This window comes from Taudactylus pleione, unplaced genomic scaffold (genome assembly GCF_031769625.1).
Source record: "Taudactylus pleione unplaced genomic scaffold, aTauple2 ptg000671l, whole genome shotgun sequence".
Taxonomy (NCBI): domain Eukaryota; kingdom Metazoa; phylum Chordata; class Amphibia; order Anura; family Myobatrachidae; genus Taudactylus; species Taudactylus pleione.
In genome coordinates, this window is record NW_028285073.1 from 943747 (window position 1) to 963230 (window position 19484).

General features: G+C 42.2%; 1 pseudogene; it reads left to right on the forward strand.

Annotated features, from left to right (window-relative positions):
* Positions 1–16566: 16566 nt before the first annotated feature.
* LOC148478192 (5S ribosomal RNA) lies at positions 16567–16685 on the forward strand (annotated as a pseudogene).
* The last annotated feature ends 2799 nt before the right edge of the window (positions 16686–19484 follow it).

Below are 19484 nucleotides of genomic sequence, written 5' to 3' on the forward strand. Positions count from 1 at the left end.
CTGAAGGGAAAATGTCCCAAGAACAAGCAGGAACTGAAGACATTTGCAGTAGAGGCCTGGCAGAGCATCACCAGGGATGAAACCCAGCGCCTGGTGATGTCTATGCGTTCCAGACTTCAGGCTCTAATTGCCTGCAAAGGATTTGCAACAAAGTATTAAAAAGTGAAAGTTAGATTTAGGATTGTTTAGTTTGTCCCATTACTTTTGGCCCCTTAAAAAGTGTGAGGCACATATCGAAACCGTTGTAATTCCTACACCGTTCACCTGATTTGGATGTAATTACCCTCAAATTAAATCTGAAAGTCTGCAGTTAAATCACATCTTGTTTGTTTCATTTCAAAGCCATTGTGGTGGTGAATAGAGGACAAAATATGAAAATTCTGCCAATGTCCCAATATTTATGGACCTGACTGTATATGCTGTATATATGCGCATCACAATATTAAATCATTCAGTTATACTGACAAAGAGAATTTTTTATAAAAATAAAGTGTGTGATAACTACAGCAATGGTGGAGCTTTCTAACTTCCTCTGACCCTGCTGCACTTTAACAATAGTGGGCTTGATTCAGCAGTGGATGCAGTTCTGCAATTTATGCAGATCGGACAATTATTTGCCATTGCACATGCGTGTAATTTGCATCCGTCGTGATCACTTTGCGATTACGTACTCACATAGGAATCATTCGCAAAGTGAATGTAATGTGGCCAGCATTTGGGGAAGGTAATGGGGGATGGTAAGGTGAATGCAGGCGTGTCTGACCATTTAAACGCTGTTCTGTGTAAATTAGTCATTGCGATTGTTTTCACAGCATGAGGCCTCTCTACGTGTGAGGAGTGTTTGAGACAGGTCAGGCATGCTGCAATGGTCGCATGGCTGTCCTGTCTGCATCGATGTTACCTATGTTCACGCAAATATGTAACGTCGGACGCAGATGAGAAGGCAGCAGTGGACGTTCCTATGCCCGGGTAAGCTTTTCAACTATTAGCATATTTTTACAGCTGCATTCCGTGTAAAATCGCAACTGTGATCGCATTAGTGTCCTCTGCTGAATCAGGCCCAGTGTCAGGTCAGCACTTAACCTTGTAGGTGCTGTCCAGCTATACATGCAAATAATAAAGAAAGAAAAAAAAAGATTTTGAAGTGTGTTTGTGTTGGGCAAAACCTTAAGCAAGTTGTGTCCTCGAAAACAGGTGACAAGTGTCTATGGAGGTGGAAAGGGAATGATGTTGCGAGGGGAGTTGGGACAGTGATGTAATAGAGATGGTCCAGCTAGATGGGAGGAATGTCCTGTTGTGAAGGGACCAGTGGTCAGGCTGCTGCAAGCAGCAGTTGATATTGACAGTCTGTTGAAACATTTGTGGCGCTTCTGCCAGCCTGTGTGAGGCTGTGAGCAGCGGAATGAGCACAGAATCTGTGCCACACTTTTAGGCGAAATAAAAAGTTAAATGGTTGGCAGTGGCAGGCGGGCCCCCTGGGGCCCTAAGCACCTGCTTAGATCACCTTGTCAGTAATTTGGGTCTGTCCCCACAGAGTGTGTGGGAAGCAGAGCCTGGGACAGGAGGAGGGAGTCAATCTGAGCTGTAAGTAGATATTTTAGAGCTCTGAGCTTTTATTATATATTTGCAGGTACACTGTATCTTCTAATAAGCATCTACTCTTTTAAAATAATTATAACCAAACCTACACACAGACATAGGGGTCAATTTAATAACCCACAAGGAAGTGCGGCTATATGCCAAACTTTCGGTACCCCCTAACTCACGGCTTTTTGTTAAAAAATGTGTGAGTGCATTGCAAATCCAGGATGCGAGGGTCTCGAGTCGCATTGTTGGACAACTCATGCCCTTCGCAGTAAATTAATCGACACCATACAATACATAAACAAGATATACACACATGCATATACATTTATTCCTACAGAGACATACATACATCACATACATTAACATACAAACAGGGCTCATATACACCTAAATGTGATTAAGCAAGTACTTTAGATTGTACAGCATATATGTGTAGGGCACAGCCGTTTTCCTGCTGGACTTGTTCTGTGTTGGACTACAGTATCTAGGGGGAAAGAAGCGAGTGGACAATTGCAGAGGGAAGGTCTTTGTGTAGATTAGACATACACATACAACAGTATGTAACTTGTGATAAATAGCAGCTCCTGCTCCTCATCTTAAGACTCATGACCAGGGCCGAAACTAAGATTTTTGTCACCCGGGGTAAGGCCATAATTTGGCACCCACCCAAAAAAAAATACAACATAGAGGACAAAAAGGATGTGTGGTTTTGTGACACAGTAATGCCCCTTATAACATATTATGCCAGAGTAATGCCCCTTACAACACATTATGCCACAGTAATGCCCCTTATTCATTAAGCCACAGTAATGCCCTTTATACATTATGCCACAGTAATGCCCCTTACACATTATGCCACAGTAAGGCCCCTTACACATTATGCCACAGTAAGGCCCCTTACACATTATGCCACATTAAGGCCCCCTTGACATTATGCCACAGTAAGGTCCCTTACACATTATACCACAGTAAGGCTCCTTACACAGTATGTCAGTACTGCCATCATTGTAATGTGCCACTCACGAACCAATTGGAGCTCACGGACCGGCAGCCTCTGCTGACTGGCTGCCAGTCTGCGAGCACTGATTGGCTTGCGACCGGCATCACATTAGATTGACGGTGTCTCTGTGCCTCTCAAGGCCAGAATGTGGCTCCAAACCCATAAGAGCAGCAACCTAGCCTCCCAGCACCACCTCAAGTCCGGTACCCAGGGCACGTGCCCCCTTAGCCTCCTCTAGTTGAGGCCCTGTCATGACTGTCTTCTCAGGGGATGAAATGTGTATGTCTAATCCCCCAGTGTCTCTATCACTGTGCATACATTTATTTATTATTTATTTATTAAAAGTTACTTATTCCATTGTGCTTCACAATTGAAAAAAGTAAAAGAACAAAACTGGGTTATAACAGACAGACACAGAGGCAGGAAGGCCCTGCTCGCAAGCTTACAATCTATCGGGAAATAGGCATTGATACACAAGGATAGGTGCTATATATTGCATTTCGATCTAGCCAGATTGCAGAAGTTATGACCCAGTCACATAGGAATGTTGGCGAAAGGTCTGGAGGATGTGAAAGAAAGACTATGTGAGGTCAGAGCTGTAACTAGGATAGTGTGAACAGGGCACCACAGGGCAGGGGGCACTGTTTGGGCCTGTCAATTTTCCTGTTTATTATCATTCTCACTTGTAGCTTCCTCTTCTTTTATCTCCAGCATCTCCTTCCCCATGAGGCCATGGCCCTTTTTCAGATGCATCTTATGGCTGTATTTAAAAAATGTGGGGGCGCCAATGCTCTCTCTGGCACAGGGCACCAAAAAGTCTAGTTACGGATTTGTGTGAGGTTATGTGTGGACTGTGAGACGGGATGTAATTAGATATGGAAGCTATGATGTAATTATATATGGAAGCTATGAAGGTTATGTGGGCGGTTCTGGAATCTGATAAGCTTGTTTGAAGAGGTGAGTTTTCAGGGAACACTTGAAGGTTTGGAGACTAGAGGAAAGTCTTATTGTGTATGGGAGCAAGTAATGAGTGGGGATGAGAGACGCAGATCTTGTTCAGAGCGGAGAGGTCGGGTTGGGAGATATTTTGAGATGAGTGAAAAGCTGGTGTGGTTTGGTTAATAGACTTATGTGTAAGTAAAAGTTTTTTGTATTGAATATAGTACAAAACTGGTAACCAATGGAGGTACTGATAGAGTGGAACAGCAGATGATGAACGTTTGGCGAGGAAGATCAGCCCTGCTGCTGCATTGCTAATGGATTCTAGTGGCGAGAGCCTGTTTTGGGAAGACCAGTAAGGAGACTATTGCAATAGTCAATGCGGGAAACAATGAGTGCATGGATGAGTTTTTGCAGTGTCTTGTGTAAGATATGGTCGAATTTTGGATATGTTTTTTAGATGTATGTAACATGATTTTGAGACAGATTGAATGTGGGGAACAAAAGACAGTTCGGAGTCAAGGATGCCATCCAGGGAGTGAGCTTGTGGGGTGGGATGGATTGTTGAGTAATCAACAGTGATAGAGAGATCAGGTTGGTAACTTCTATTGGCAAGTGGAAACATAATTAATTCTGTTTTGAAAATATTAAGTTTGAGGTGGCGAGATGGCATCCAAGATGAAATGGCAGAAAGACAATCAATGACACGAACCAGTACAGACTGTGACATACCTGGGGAGAATAGGTAGTTTTGAGCATCAAGCAATACATATGGTACTGAAATCCAAAAGAGCTGATTAGTTTGCCAAGAGAGGTGGTATAGATTGAGAAAAGCAGAGGACCTAAGACTGAACCTTGTGGTACTCCAACTAATAGAGGTAGCGAAGAGGAGGCAGAATCAGAAAAACAAAGCGCTCTCAACCGGGTCAATGGTGGCCCAGAGAGCATGCGCACGATGGAGCCAGCTCCTTCGTGCGCATGCGCGAGACCCTGGATAGTGATGGGCACTCCGTCGCTCTGGGTCTCATACCAAAGGGGGCGTGCTGTCGATGTTGAGTGACAGCATGCCCCATTTGGTGGATGGGCCGGGGGGGTGGCTGCCCAGACAGAGGCGTTCCCATGTGAACACCTCCATTTGGGGGCGGCCCCACTGACATCACGAGTGATGTCAGTGGGAGAGATATCGGCTCTGTTAGAGCCAAAATCTCTCCGGGGCTTGCGGCAATGAGACCCTACCACAAGGGTCTCGTCGCAAGCCCGATGGTCACGATGGTCTTGACCATCGCGACCATCTTCCTAGCTGCTCGCTATAGCTGTGGGTGGTCACCCACAGCTATGCGAGCGGCCAGGAGGCCGTTCTAAAAAATAAAAAGACCGGCCCTGATTCAGAGCGAGCGCTCTGTCAGAGCGTCCGGCTCTGAATCAGCGCCTCAGTGCTGTGCATCAACTGCAACACTGGTAGTTCCGTCCCTGGGTGTCTTTCGATAAAGAGCATCCTAGTCATACTGTATACAGTGGAGAGAGCATTCTAGTGACATACAATATAAAGAGCATTCTAGGCCTAATATATAATGCAGACTGCTGTAATACCCTCTCTCTATATGTGTATATGAGTCACATTTTTCGTATATTCTAATCACTAGTCCCTCTATTATATCTTAAAAAACTCTGTTAATTGCATCCTAGTGACACACAATACAGAGAGCAACCCTGTGACAAACAATACAAGTAAAATAATCACTCATAAATATGAACTTTGAGGTACAAATAAACTTTGAGGTATAATAATTTATGAGGCACCACCCAACAAAACAAGCTCCCAATGCATACTCACCAGAGACTAGCAGAATTGATTTATTCCTATTCCTAACCCACAGCATTACAAAGCTCCTGTAACATGAAAAGTACATTTTGCTTTAAATACATTCCCTATTTTATTACAGGGATTACACTAATAGGATTATTATTGTCTGCTATGGAGCCAGTTTACAGAGAGATCGTCATTTTTTTGGCAAGGCACTGATTATAATGATGGTACAATGGAAGAGATAATGTTTCAGTGGTTTGGAGAGTATCAGTGAAGCAGATTGGTTAGTCACTCAGAGACATTTAACCATTTGCTAGTGGAAGTAGCAGCATACCATCAGGGGTCAATTAATTTTCTATGGTAAGGGGACCTCATGCTCACATAATACTGGGGTCACAGCTCAGGCTTACAGAGTGGATGAGACACATGAAACTCTATGACAGTGTTGTATAGAATGTAGGGTTATATGTCTGGAGAATCAGAAGAACTGTAAATATGATTTTTTTTCTCGAGGGCCAGATGTAAGACAACCCAACTGTCCTGATTTAGATTCGACAGTTTCGATTCAAGGGATATGTTCCTCCTTTCCAATCCAGAAACTTTATTGCATAGTGGGAAAGTTGTGAAGTATAGGAGAACATGGTGGATGAGTCCCGCACAATAAACAGAAGTTCATAGTCCAGAGGAGAGTATGGGGAAGCCCAACAATTTTAAACTCCCCAATGGTATGACAATTCTCCTATTATAATCTAGATTTCATTTCTGTGGCCATGTCCCCGTCATGACTGGCCACACTAAGCTATCTACTCTGGTCAGCCATCAACAAATTTATCGTTATTATGTTCAAAAATTTGAATTATAACAAAAAAATAAGGTCTCTAACTGTAAAATGTTCCTGTCAGTAACAATCTGCATTTCTTAGCACAAAACCAAGAATTCAGAGAAACTTTAATCTATTAAACCTTTTTTTATACATTCTCTGATCCTACTTATCGCTAAGATGCAATGACTAATTTCAGGTTTAGAGAAATCTTTGTATACTATAATGTGTCAGTAAACATTTGAGAATACATTCTCATCAATAAAACAGGTCTTTAATGAGGCTATATAACCTTGCTGGCCACACAAATACATACAATATACTGTATACTGTATGTGGAGCCTGACATTTGTATTGATAACGGGTTTCCTTGAAATGTTATTACAAACATAAAATATCAATTTAATACCACATTATCAGGAAATATGACTAAGCTATCGCCGACAAAGCCTCTTACTTGCAGCTGCAGAGGAGCCGCAGCTGCAAGTCACTTCCAGCCCCACAAACCATTGGGGCCGTGAGGCTGAGGTTGCCATGGCCGCTGGCACTCTGCAGTGCAGACTAGACCTGACTAGCGGACAGAAACTAACAGATGTCTCATTCGGAAGGCATTAAAGTCGAACAGCGCAAGTCATCTGTGATAAGAAGAACTGCCACTGACCATTGAGAGTCACTTAGAGCTTTGAGGAGACTGAGTTGACATATGGGGATAAGCCGAAATTCTGTCAGTGAGACTCAGAGTTGAGCATGGCGAAGAGAAGAGCTGGTTAAGAAAAAAACAGAAGCGGAGAGAGGGAGCCTGCAGAGGAGAGCCTATAAGAGCACAGAGAAGCTGTGGAAACAAAATGTGGAGAAAGTACTCAATGTAACAGCATCCAAAGACAAGCTAGGGAGAATAAATTCTGTTTGGGACTTGTAATTAATATTCCAGTGGTCAATTGATAACTATGCCTTCTTTGCAGTGGTGCAAGTAGAATAAGGGCCTCATTTATCAACGAGTTTTATCGCATGCGACAATTAGCTCCTAACTGTCATCTGTTTGAGAAATGACAGTTGGGAGCTGATTGGCTTGAGCACCATTTATCATATGCAACAAGTTTTAAAACTCATTGCGTATGATAAAACACGTTGATAATTGAGGGCTTCATTCAGAGGCGGCCGTACGGTCTACGACCGCACGGCGGCCTCGATGTTTGTCCAGTGCGCATGCGCACGAGGGAGCCGGCTCCTTCGTGCGCATGCGTGAGACCCGCTACGACCGACAGCGCCGGTCGTAGCGGGTCTCTTTCCAAAGGGGGCGAGCTGTCAATGTTGATTGACAGCTCACCCCATTTGGAAGGCGGGCCGGGGGGTGGCAGCCCAAGCGGAGGCGTTCCCATGGGAACGCCTGCCGTTTGGGGGAGGCCCCACTGACATCACTAGTGATGTCAGTGGAGAGCTTCCGGCTCTGACAGAGCCAGAAGCTCTCCGGGGCTAACGACAAGTGAGACCCTACCCTAGGGTCTTGTCGTAAGCCCCGATGGTCGCAATGGTCTATGACCATCGTGACCATCACCCTAGCGGTCGTTAGAGCCTAACGACCGAAACAGAGGCGGCCGGTCAGGATGCAAGCGGCCGCCCAGTTTCTGAGCGACCGCTTCCATCCTCCGACCGCCTCTGAATGAGGGCCTGAGTCCCTAAGTCTCTTGCAGGCGTGCATGTAAAAAAATGGTCATGGCCACTAATCACAAGGGGGAGCGGCTATGTGTCCCCGGGGTGTGTCCGTGCATTACAATTGCATATACAGGTTGAGTCTCCGATATCCAAAATGCTTGGGACCAGGGGTATTTTGGATAACGGAATATTCCGTATTTTGGAATATTTTATATCATAATGAAATATCTTGGGAATGGGACCCAAATATACACACAGAATGCATTTATGTGTTATATACACCTTATACACACAGCCTGCAGGTAATTTGATACAATATTTTCAATAATTTTGTTGCTCAAACAAAGTGTGTGTACATACATGAAATTCGGTTATGTTTCATATACACCCTATACACACAGCCTGAAGGTAGTTTTATACAATATTTTTAATAATTTGTGCCTTAGATAAAGTTTGTGTACGTTGAACCATCAAAAAGCAAAGGTTTCATTATCTCAGTCAAGCCAAAAAAATTCCGTATTTCGGAATATTCCGTATTTCTGAATATTTGGATATGGGAGACTCAACCTGTAGTACATTTGCTGGGGTTTTGGATTGTAGAGAGAGAGCAGAGCAATGAGCTGCAACACGAAAGATCTCATCTGTGGAATTGCTTTTCCATATCTGTTGTTTTGAAGCTCATTGGACTCTCTCTCTCTCTGCAATTTCAAAACCCCAGCACATGTACTATGTGGAATTTTTATATATTTGGCAGAGCCTTTCACAGCAGGTACACTATGCAATTCAGTTCTGACATAAGTGAGTCTATGACTAGTGACTTGAATTTCTGAACACAGGGGGTCATTCAGACCCGCTCGCGAGCGCAGGACGCTCGCAAGCGGGTCGATGTTGCCCCACTGCACATGCACATGATGGAGGGAGCTCTGTCATGCGCATGCGCGAGACCCGGATAGCGATGGGCTCTCCGTCGCTCCGGGTCCCGCACCAAAGGGGGCTTGCTGTCGATGTTGATTGACAGCACACCCCCTTTGGTGGGCGTGCCGGGGGCGTGGCTGCCAGACGGAGGCGTTCCCATGGGAACGCCTACCATCTGAAGCCGGCCCCACTGACATCACTAGTGATGTCAATGGGAGTGATTTTGGCTCTGATAGAGCCAAAATCACTCCAGGGCTTGCGGCAGCGAGACCCTACCGCAGGGTCTCCATCGCAAGCCCGATGGTCGCGATGGTCTTGACCATCGTGACCATCATCATGGATGCTCGCATAAGCTGTGGGTGGTCACCCACAGCTATGCGAGCGTCCAGGAGGACGCTCCATTTTCATGGAGGAGGGCCCTGATTCAGACCGAGCGCTCTGGTCAAAGCATTCGGCTCTGAATCAGGCCCACAGTCACTATTGGAACGTACATACCAAGGCAAGCATAAGGCATGCTAAAAGCTGACTACAGTTGATCTGAAGGCAGCAAGGTAGGTTCTAGACCAAACAGAACCCAGGGCAATACGTTCCTTTGGCACCTCCCTTAAAAAAAACCTATACTGATTTTTGTGTTTACTAAATAAAAGTACACCTTACCTATAAGGTGGTTTCTCTGCAACAGGGGAACCTCTGAAGAAAATAATCCTCCCTGTGCAGATAGTGTCTTCATTCGGTATTCACTATTCATGTAGGAGATCTCATGGTCCACAAGAGGCCTGTTAGTGTAAGAATATAACCAATGTCATCATCATACAACAGAGGTTTAACCAGACTCATGCCCCCGTGTCACCTCCTGCCCATGTCCCCTCCAGCCTCCTGCCCAATGTCTCTCCAGGCTCCTGCCCCATCACTCCAGCCTTGTCTTTTCAGCCTCCTGTTCCATGTCTCTCCAGCCTCCTGTCCCTTGTCTTTCCAGCCTCCTGTCCCTTGTCTCTCCAGCCTCCTGTCAAGTCACTCCAGGCTACTGCTCCATGCCACTCTAGCCCCACCTTTCCAGCCTCCTGTCACTCCAGCCTCCTACCCCATCACTCCAGTCTACTTTCTTTCCAGCCTTCTGCCACATCAGCCTCCTGCCCTATGTCACTCCAGCCCACCACCTGTATGCTCCTCTTCATTTGGCAGCCTGCCCCTGGAAACCAGGCAGGGGCACCGCTGGAAGTGAGTGGCCGGTGGCTTGGCTCCTTTTTTCTCCAGTCTCAGCAGAGAGCATGACGTGATGTTGTGACATCAACGTCGCACTCCCAGCAGTCCTGGCTGCAACCAGGCTCTGTGACTGTAAGTATATAAAGGAGCACATATATGTGCAAACACACACATATATCGATGTACTGTGCCCTTTATTGACGTGAAGGAAGCGCCGTCCATTGACATATGTGTGTTTACACATATATAGTATGTACTCCTTTATATACTTGCAGAATACTTAGATCCTGGGGAATCTAATCTAGGACTTGCGCCCCCCCCATTCTAATGTAGTGAGTGTTTGGTTGTCATTGCAGGCACTGTGACTTGCTTGGCAGCATGCAGCTAATAGCTCCACCACGGTGGTAGGGCATTTCCTAATGGTACGCAATCTCGGCCTGTAACGCCTTACATTCACTACTGCATCTGTGCCAAGTCCTTAGAATGAAATCTGCATCCAGGTTTGTGTCTTCAGATTTGGTGCAAGACATGTATTTATTTACCACACACATACATTTCTTGAAATAAACATCTATACATTTGACTTTAGTTAATAGTGCTACAACACACGTTCATAGACCCCTACTGTGCACACAAAGACCCTTACAATAACACAGTTTGTCATCTTTCAAGTCACCCAAATATTGTTTGTAACTTCAGAGTGGGCATTTTAGCTAAGATTTTTATCTCATCTTGATTATACAGTGTGTTAGGGCTGTTGTATGTGTATTACTTTTAGCTTTACTGCTAAATTTTTTGGTAGTTCTGTAGGCATATCAGTGACATATCTTTAATACTACCTGAAGTACCCAGTGTTGGCTGGGTTTAAATCTTAAAGTTATTAAGCTTTATTTTGTGATGTCATCCAAATCCATCCAGTAGAAGGCCCGTATCGGGCTCCCTGGGTCAAATTTCTGCCCGATACACTCTGCCGTGAGGTCCAACTGGGACCCCAACCATTTCATTAGGCATCCCAGACCAATTGCCACCCCTTTGAGAAGTTTTCATCCATTCGATCCAGTGTAAGGCCCAGAACAGGCTCCCCGGTTCTAAGTTCTGCTAGCTTACATCAACAGGAGGTCTGACCGGGACCTCAACTGCCTAGTATGTCTTCTGGGATCTAATGTTACCACTCTGTGAAGTTTTCATCCAAATTCATCCAGTGGAAGGCCCAGAACAGGCTCCCTGGGTCAAAGTTCTGCCCAGCGTACACCAGCGGGAGGTCTAACAGGATCTTTCCAACGGAAGGTCATACCAGGACTCTAATCCCCCTAAAACCTGGCCAGGATCCAACAGGACCACCTCGCTTTTGTTTCATCCCAGGTGCAGGGGTGTCCGAATGCATAACCGGACGGACAGACAAACAAACAAACAAACAAACATACCAATGAATTTTATATATAAGATTTGCAAGAGTCAGTTAGGTCATATGAAATATGTGTATAGGGAGTGTCAATGTAATTTATTGATTGCTTATTGAATGTTATTTGAAAAGTCTTTGAAACAATAATTATTTATTGCAATGGCCCGTTCTAGCAATTTCATGTTTACTATAAAATAAATAAATAATTGAAAACTTCTCTTGCATAAGTCTTATCTGACATTATATCTGATTGGGGAAGCCTTCCCTCGCTGCCAGGGGAGAACTGTCACCAGAAGGTTGATCCATCACAAAAGTAACTACAACTTGTACCTGCATTACACCATGCATATTCTCACCTCTTCTGGGTAGTACAAATCCTTTGTCCAGCCCTTTTTGCCCATATTATATAACAGCTTTGTCCTGCTGAGGGTGCCTTCATGTATCAAAACAATGGTCCTTCATTCAGCACATTTTTTGGTTGCTACTCCTATCTGCTCTACTGAATCTGTTGGTTCAAGTACAGTACATCAGATAGTAACTGATTCAGATAGGCTTACCCAATCTGGTGACTGCAGAGTGAATGCAGTCATCAGTCAACCAATGTCCTTAGGCTTTATCAATGAGGCTAATTTAAAGAATAGAAATAAAAAATCTGGTGTTGTCTCTGTCATTTGTCAATTACAGCCTGAAGGCAGATATTATTAACATCTAAAAATTCCAGGTTTTATGATGCTAGAAATCTTTAACTCATAATACTTATTTTCCATTTACTTAAAAGCACCAACATTAATGCTGGGCACACACTCTACAATTATCTGTCAGATATCTGTCCAATCTGCCTGGTTGGAATGAATACCTGTTAATGTTACCTGTTGGAGCCAATCGACTATATGGTCTTAAATGCTGGAAAATGGGCAAAAATGATTGGTCAAATTGGCTAAATTCATTTGATTTAACCAATTTATCTGGATGACAATTTGTGTCTGTTTTTCAGTGTTTGTGAGAAAATGGACGACTGTCATTTGCTCCCATACATTACCAGATTTTCATTCCAACCAGCCAGATTGGACAGATATCTGATAGATAATTGTATAATGTATGCCCAATATAAGTAATGGCCATAGCTTCCTATAGCAGTATGATGGCATTTGACCCACACAATTTTTTAAACGTTATTTTGAATAATAGAAGTAATTTTTAAGTTGCACAAGCTATACTTTCTGTTTAATTTTGCAGTGCGTTTGAAACTAAAATATTGATCATCAGTGTAATGGAGCATACACACGGTCAGATTTGTCAGATGAACGATTGAACGATTTGAACGATCTGAACGATTTGATGAATGATTTGACCAACGATTTCAACGATTTCAACGATATGAACTATGAACGATTTTTGACTGCATTAAAATTAATGGAATCGTCCAAATCTGACTGCAAACACATCAGATGTCAGATATCGTTATCTGACCATTGGGAATGCGCATCGTTCATTGTTCAGACATGTCAGATATGTCAGATTTTCCGTCAGATATGAACGATTGAACAATTTTTGAAATCGTTATCGTTCAGATCTGAAGAAAAATCTGACCGTGTGTATGCACCATAACAAGGATCATACATTTCGAGGCTTTAACTCTTGGGTAATCGACTGTAAATCTTTGCTTTCATGTTTAAACTGGGGCATATTCCTTTTTTTAGGTGGAGACCTGATAACTAAATCTGTGATTTCATCAAGCTTTCACTTAAAAGTTACACTACTGTATAATCAATATGTTACATTTCGTTACTTAGTAAAGTTTAAAGGGAATCTGGAACTAAAATGAACAAGCTGGATGAACTTTGAGCCTGATTCATATGTGGACGATATTGCACATACACAGGACAGTAATGCACATACACAGGACAGTAATGCACATACACAGGACGGTAATGCACATACACAGGACGTTATTACACATACACAGGACAGTAATGCACATACACAGGACGTTATTGCACATACACTGGACGTTATAGCACATTCACAGGACGGTATTGCACATACACAGGACAGTAATGCACATACACAGGACGGTAATGCACATACACAGGACGTTATTACACATACACAGGACAGTAATGCACATACACAGGACGTTATTGCACATACACAGGACATTATAGCACATTCACAGGACAGTAATGCACATACACAGGACGGTAATGCACATACACAGGACGGTAATGCACATTACACAGGACGGTAATGCACATACACAGGATGGTAATGCACATACACAGGTGGTAATGCACATACACAGGACGGTAATGCACATACACAGGACGGTAATGCACATACACAGGACGGTAATGCACATTACACAGGACGGTAATGGACATACACAGGACGGTATTGCACATACACAGGACGGTAATGCACATACACAGGATGGTAATGCACATACACAGGATGGTAATGCACATTACACAGGACGGTAATGCACATACACAGGACGGTAATGCACATACACAGGCTGGTAATGCACATACACAGGACGGTAATGGGTAATGCATACACACAGGATGGTATTGCACATACACAGAACGGTATTGCACATACACAGGCTGGCAATGCACATACACAGGATGGTAATGAACATACACAGGACGGTAATACACATACACAGAACGGTAATGCACATACACAGGATGGTAATGTAGATACACTGGCTGGCAATGCACATACACAGGACGGTAATGCACACACACAGGATGGTATTGCACATACACAGGACGGTATTGCACATACACAGGATGGTAATGCACATACACAGGCTGGCAATGCACATACACAGGACGGTAATGAACATGCACAGGATGGTATTGCACATACACAGGACGGTAATGCACATACACAGAACGGTAATGCACATACACAGGATGGTATTGCACATACACAGGACAGTAATGCACATCAGGGGCGTATCTTCCTATCGGCCTGGATGGCCCTTGCCAGAGGCGCCGGCCGAGGGGCGGGCGCTGTTTCAGCCCGACTTCACTAGCACATGATCTCCTGTCTCCTCTGCTCTTAGCAGTGTCCTGCAGTCAGCTGCAGCAAAGATCACTGGTCTCCTTCTGTCTCCTGTGCTCTTAACAGTGTTCTCCATTTATTGTTACTATGTATTAGCCTTCTTATATGTCCCTTTATATCAGAAACATTTAAAATTAGGGAGAGTAAAGCAAATAGACTCCTCAGTGATACAGATTCAAAGGAGAAACTAAAGAGAGATCCAGTAGAGGAATATATGGATGAATTAAGAGTACTCCTGGTATATGGATTACATAATAAAATTATTACTAAGGAGGAGTTCCAGTTCTTAAAGAAAAATAACCCCATTACCCCCATATTTTATTTCATACCCAAAATACACAAGTCATTGGAGAAACCACCGGGTAGACCTATTATAGCTGGGATAGAGTCACTCCCATCACACCTTTCAAAATATGTTGCTATTTTTCTACAGAAGTATGTGAAGGAGCTGGATTCGTATTTGAAAGACATGACCAATGTGCTACAATCCTTAAAAGAGATCCAATGGAGAGAAGAATATAATTGGGTTACAATTGACGTACAATCTTTTTATACCTGTATTGAACACACAAAAGGTAGTAATGCTACAAGAGAATTCTTAGAGATGGATGGAAGTGTGAACCACTTGCACAAGGAGTTTTTATGTGATCTTATGTCTTTTATATTGAATCACAATTATTTTAAATTTTTAGACCAATTTTATAAACAAATCTGTGGTACGGCAATGGGAACCACTTTTACTCCCAGTTTCGCTAATCTGTTTATGGGATGTTGGGAAAAAAATTATGTTTATAATAATAATCCCTACAAAGCAAACATCATCTTTTATAAAAGATATACAGATGACATTTTAATTATCTGGCAAGGGCTGGAAGAAGTTTTTAATCATTTTTTATCTCTGGTTTCAAACAATAATATGAATTTAAATTTCACTTCCAATTTTAATAATAAATCTGTTGAATTTTTAGACTTGGTTTTAATGGGAGATGAAGGTGAAATCTCCACAAAGAACGTTATTAAACATGTTGATGCCAATAGTTATCTGCATTTTAAAAGTTGTCATCTAAGTAGTTGGAAGGAGAACATCCCATTTTCTCAATTTTATAGAATTAAACGTAATTGTAGTGACCAAAGAATATGCAATGAACAACTGGAACAATATGCGGATAGATTCAGAGATAAAGAATATCCATAAGAGATCCTGGAGAAAGCCTTGAACAAAACCAAATCTCTGGATAGAAACAACTTGTTGAAGTATAAAAACAAGAAGTCCAAGCTAGATCTGGTTCCTTTTATTACTACGTTTAATGGACATGAAAATAAAATAAAAAAATCCTTAAGAAAAAATTGGAACATTCTCCTTATGGATCCTGTTTTGAAGGAGATACTTCCACCGAAACCACAGATTGTTTTTAGGAAGACAAGAAACTTAAAAGACATTTTAGCACCTAGCCATTTGCGCGAAAATGTCAAACAAATGGGGAGTGGCATATTAAGTTGCAAGGGTAGTTAGAAGTGCGGACGGTGCAACATATGAAAATATTTACATCCCACGCATAAATCTTTTACGAATTCAGCAGGCTCTAAAGAATTCCCCATAAAAAGCTTTATGAATTGTAATTCCACATCTGTTATCTACTTGTTGGAGTGTACTTGCGGACTAAAGTATGTTGGCAAAACCAAAAGAACACTATAAATACGTGTCCAAGAGCAAATCAGGAACATTAAGAACAAAGTGGAAGGCCATGCGATGTCTAAACACTTCTCTGAGAAACATAATTCCAATCCGGAAGACCTTAATTTTAAGGCTATTGAACATGTTATGTTGAGTGAAAGAGGGGGTGATTTAGGAAACCTCCTATCCAAACGTGAGATGTATTGGATTTTCACTCTTGATACAATGGTCCCTAAAGGATTTAATGACTATTATGAGATTGCACCACTTCTCTAAAAGGAAGACATGAGATGAACTGAATCGGCTTTTTCTACTACTATAACATAATTTCCCATTTTTGATGGGTGCCTAAGTGGGGTAATTTGAATTGTGCCTGGATAGTACTTGGGAGGGAGACCCCCAAAGAATACCAGGTGTGGTAGATTTACCCCTTCCCTTCATTTGACTACTATCAAATCCAAGTGGTGATTTAATGGTGAGGAGCCTTGTGAATATCTACTACCATACCAGTGTGCGTGTGCCCAATCTCGTCTGATCTTGGAAGCTATACACAACTGGGCCTGGTTAGTACTGGGATGGGGGACCTCCTGAGAATACCGGGTGTTGTAGTTAATCAGTTTCTAGGCTTTCCTTGTACCAGCCCATGAAGGCCTTTTCCTGAAGATCGAAATTCAGTCTCATGCGGAAGTGGAAAAGATGAGAAAAGAGAAAGGACTATTTGCAATATGCTATAATCATTCAGAAACTTTTATTCTTGGAAAGGAACATTGTTTTTTAAATACAATTTGGAATCTAAACCCCATGTGAATCCAAACAACATGAGCCATTTCTTGTAACTTCAACATGTACTTTTGACCTAATCATTAGTAGTCCCCTATCTCCTCCTAACTTAAAGAAGAAGGGACAGAACTATTACCTTTTTCCAGTCGGAATTATACCCATTATCATTTACTTACCTTTTTCCAGTCGGAATTATACCCATTATCATTTACTTATTTATCATTTACTTATTTATCATTTATGTTTTTTGTTTTATTTTTATCTTCTATGTTAGGCATCTATTAGTTGTACCTAGCGATATCAATCACTGTTTTTTATCAACAACATTCCTTTCATACTTGCATACATAAATGATCTTTTTCATGGCTGATATATATAGTATCTAATTACACCATATGATGTTTTGTACCAAGGATAATGTGATTATTGGTGGACAGCTCCATGCTTAAGTATCTTGATCAGCATAATTTATTATTGCTTCTATTTATTTTTAGATCCACCCCATTATTATTGAAAGGTACCAAAATCGATGGCTAGTAATGACAGCGACTAAGGGCGGAAGTTAGCCACTCTTCTCACAGGTGCTGGCGGATTTGCAGGGAATGAACCGCATAACACAGATGGATATCCGGAGGAGGTGTGGAGCAAGTGATCGCGCGTCATGGACGTCTGACGGAAGCACGCAAGTTGGAGTACGGCGGCGTTATGATGTTCGGAGTCGAGGCACATGACCGGATATGACAGAGGATTGATGAAAGGCAGGACGAGCATCTTAGCCTGTCCCAGAGCGGGACATGTGACCGGACATGACGTAATAAGCCTGGCAGAAGTATACATATGTAAGGGCAGAGGCATATGATTATTCCAAACCGGATGGTCTAAACTAAACGAAAGTTTTTATGGACATTGCCATAAGTTTTAATGGACATTGCCTATGGTGAACGTTTAGATACTAGGCGCCCCCCATAAAGATATGTTCCACTTTGGAGCTTTTGAAATGTGACCCGGATGCACAATTGAACTGTGACCCAGAACTTCTCAGTCCCTAATAGAAGGTGGAAAAGGGGTATAAATAGGTGACCACCATTCCTTAACCTTCATCCCCAGGAAGAAGTCAACGGACAAAACGCGTTGGGATTTTATCGCTTGCCCTCGAGATTTACACCCAGACTTTCTCAAATTGATATTCAGATAAGCGAAATTCTCCTTTTTACTTCTGAAAATGAATTAACTTTTTATTGCTTATTTATTGCATTCTGGTGGTTATTCCTCTTTTAGGATCCACAGTGTTTATTTTTATCTTGTTATATTCTATTAAATTTGTATTTTAAATTATATTAGCTGTCTTTTATCACTTCACTGGTCTATGCTGCTAAAAGTATTTTTATTGCACTAAGCACCTTAAGATTTTATGCTTTAATTTATATGTGTTAAGGTTGGTGATAAGCACATTGGCACGTAGCACTTTACATATATCACTATGTATCAATAGCAGGTTGATCGCCCACAGTCAATAACCCCCCTTCTCTCTCTCTCTCTCTCTCTCTCTCTATATATATATATAGTCTCCCTATTTCTACAGGCATGTAAATTGAACTACCCCCAGTGTAAGTGTACTAAATGTATGTTTTTCTCATTTTGGGGGACTGGCTATGATCTTTTTATGTGCTGGCTAACCCTGTGTTGGGAATAAGACATGATCCATATGGACTGCCTTCATTCTTATGTGGGAAAATATGAACGATCTTTCATCCCAGTAAATTAAAGGTGGAGTGTAGGTATCAGTTGTTAAAAAAGCGTAATGCAGTATAGATAGCCAAATTTGAATATATGTAAATTATGTTACCCATAATGCATTTTGTTTATCTTTGATTCAATGTTTTTAAGCTTTTCCTGTGTTTTTTTGCATAAATAAATTTATATATAGTGGTTTGCAATAAAGTAAGTTCTATAAAAGATATATATATTACAAAGAGAAATAAAAATTATACTCTCCTATTTCTTCACATGTGTGAATTAAACTACTCCCAGTGTGTGGCTTTTTTTTTAGTAGAAGCAGTCATTGGAGGGGGGTGCCAATCCCTTAGTTTGCCAGGGGCGCTCGGACCCCTAGATACACCCCTGATGCACATACACAGGACGGTAATGCACATACACAGGCTGGCAATGCACATACACAGGACGGTAATGAACATACACAGGACGGTAATGCACATACACAGAACGGTAATGCACATACACAGAACGGTATTGCACATACGCAGGGAAGCGACTGTGCATTACCATACAACTAAAATGCAAATGCAGCAGGAGGCATCTGGTTTAGACATGTGTCCTTCCTCATTGTCTTGTGGCATACAAATGTCTTAGTCGCATTATAAAAATACAGTGGGTGGACAGATCTCCACTGATGGAAACTACAGAACTGAATACAATAGCAGTGGATGGAGATGGCATTACACTATAGCAAGCCCTGACAGGTGGGCCTGTATCTACTGTATGCTTCATCAGTATGAGAAGCTTGTGCTTTGCAAAAGTCCTTTGTCTCTGCACCATTATTGAAAGCAATAAGATTCTGAACTGTAAGTCGTTAGAGGATATGTCAGCATTTAACTGGAGTACAAGTCTCAT